Raw genomic sequence first — 2,500 nt, forward strand, 5'->3', positions numbered from 1 at the left:
AAGAAGAGAGAAAGCAACGCTTTACTTTGTGTTTGTGCGTCTGTTTTCACCCTAAAGGAGCATTAAATTATGCATCACGTGCTTATTCAAGCAAACAAATCCAGAACACTAAACAAAACATAATTATCTTCATGTCAGTAATCACCTGGTGAAGTTTTATGGTGATATCTATTTTTTTTTTTTTACTTTATTCACCTGAAAAGTCTTCAAAATAATTAAAAAAAATTAAAATGAAATGCTTTTTTTCCTCTAAATTTGATGGTTTTTCTCAGCTCTTAAATCCAACCTTTACACTTCTATTCACATCCTGATTTAACAACATTTAACTCCTAAAAACATCAACAACAAACGAGTATTTTGTATTTATATTCACAGTATTTTCTGTGATACAAAGAAATCGTCTAAATTAAGTCTGTTAAAAAAAACCTTTGACTCTAAAATGTTAAACAAAAAAAAACCTAAATATCTGAACTTTGCTTTACATCCTCAGAGCATTTCACAAGATAACACCTCATTTACATATTTTAAACTCAACAAAATCAGGAAAACTCGTAATAAAAACATGAATCATCCTCATGGAAGCTGAACTGGCTTCAGCGTCTCGAGGAGGAAGAACGCAGCTCCTCCTCCTCCTCGAATCCTCGTCTTCCTTCAGCCACAACAAATGGATCACCCCCCCCCCTCCCTCCTCCTCATCATCACCCCCCTCCCCCCTCCTCATCATCACCCCCCCCCCCCCCCCTCCTCATCATCACCCCCCCCCCCCCCCCTCCTCATCATCACCCCCCCCTCATCTATCAATCCCCTCCTCAGATAAGATCCTCTGATCGCCTGCGAGCTTCCTCGACTTCACGGCTCGTGTTGGAGGGACGAGGTGCGAGGAAATGTGCGTTAAATCTGCGTAGAAAGCGAATACGTTGCTTCTCTTGTAGATGAACGCACAAACCGGAGGTCACAGACCTGCTGGACCTCCTCCTCCTCCTCTTCCTCTTCCTCCTCCTCCTCCTCCTCCTCTTCCTCCCTGCACATGTTCCTGATAGACTCCCCTGCAGCTGATCCAGATCTCTGTCCCCAGTCGTCCTGCGGCCGGCGGCGCTGTTCCTCACTGGACGGTGGTCGCTGCGTTCTTGTGTTTTCACTTCGTTTGGTTTGTTTGGGGTTTTTTTTGTTGGGCCGGTCGCTTGTTGTGTTTTCTTTTCTTTTCTTGTTGTCGGCGCTGCAGAAGTTTATTTAACCGTCAGCTCTTCAAAGGGTTTGTTCAGGTTTCCTGTCGCTCTGTTACGTGTAAACGTTCTCTGTCATGAGCAGAAACCGCTGAGTTCAGTTTAGAGTTGTTGTTTTTTAAGACGCTGAAACTTGTGGAAGTATTTTGAAGCAGTTATTTTGATTATTTGTGTATTTATAAATACACAAAATGCAGAATTGCTGCTGATCCTTCAGATCTCGGTGTTCTCTGCGTCTCTCCTCTCTGTCCTCTTTGCTCCTAAAACATATTTAAAAAGATGCTGCGTGACACTTTTATGACTTTAATAAAACTAGAATATAAACGTTCATGTGCATTAATTCATTATTTGACATGTGACCTTTAAAAAGAGTCACTTGACCTTGAAATGACTCACTTCTGGTGTTTTATGGACGCAGTTTTGTTTCTTTTCGTCCATCTTGTGTTTTGTCTCCATCTTGATAACAATGGAGGTGAATAATATTTCATATTTTAGGTGCTCTTGTCTTTCTCATCGCCTCTAAAATCCAGATTTTTAAAGGTGCTTTTTCCTCCGTAACGTCAGTTAAATACGGTGAATGTGTGTGTTTGTACGTACGGAGGGACAGAACTGTCAATGTGGTCGAATGATAAAATAAATAATAATAAATAAAATAAAAACCAAAAACCTTCCTGAGGGTCCAGATAAACGAGAGCAAATATGTTATAAATGTTCTCGTGACGTCTGCAGGTCAGAACGTTTACGCCCACTTTTCAGCACCAGAATCATCTTTAATGGCTGTGTGTGTGTCTACACGTCAAAGACACAAAACTACGTCGAAGAGACTAAAAACTATGTCAAAGACAAACAAAACAACATCAAAAAGACACAAAACAACGTCAAAAAGACACAAAAAAAGACACAAAACTACATCAAAGACACAAAGCAAAGTCAAAAACACACAAAACACCGTCAAAGAGACACAAAACACCGTCAAAGACTCAAAACTAAGACTAAAAACTACATCAAACACACAAAACACCGTCAAAGACACACAAAACACAGTAAAAAGACACAAAACACCGTCAAAGACTCAAAACTAATCATGTAATAAATTAATAATAATCAATAATGTTATTTCAACATTGATCGCAGCATTGCGTCGTAAAGGAGCAGCTCATCGTTTCTAAACGTAACTTTTCTTGTGTTTTTTAAACGCTCCTTTAAACTGCGTCTGTTCTGTTGAGACAGAATAATTCAATTAAATCACTTACCAGCTTTTTCCTGAGCTTTCAGTC

At 39.7% G+C, this 2,500-nt stretch overlaps 1 protein-coding gene across 1 annotated transcript in view; it reads left to right on the forward strand.

Annotated features, from left to right (window-relative positions):
- The window catches only part of alx1 (ALX homeobox 1), a 5,092-nt gene that overhangs the window by 1,797 nt on the left and 795 nt on the right, over positions 1 to 2,500 (forward strand). The window lies entirely within an intron of this gene.

The sequence above is a fragment of the Clinocottus analis genome, unplaced genomic scaffold (assembly GCF_023055335.1).
Source record: "Clinocottus analis isolate CAN_PGR_092001 unplaced genomic scaffold, fCliAna1.0.p SCAF_6, whole genome shotgun sequence".
Classification (NCBI taxonomy): Eukaryota; Metazoa; Chordata; class Actinopteri; order Perciformes; family Cottidae; genus Clinocottus; species Clinocottus analis.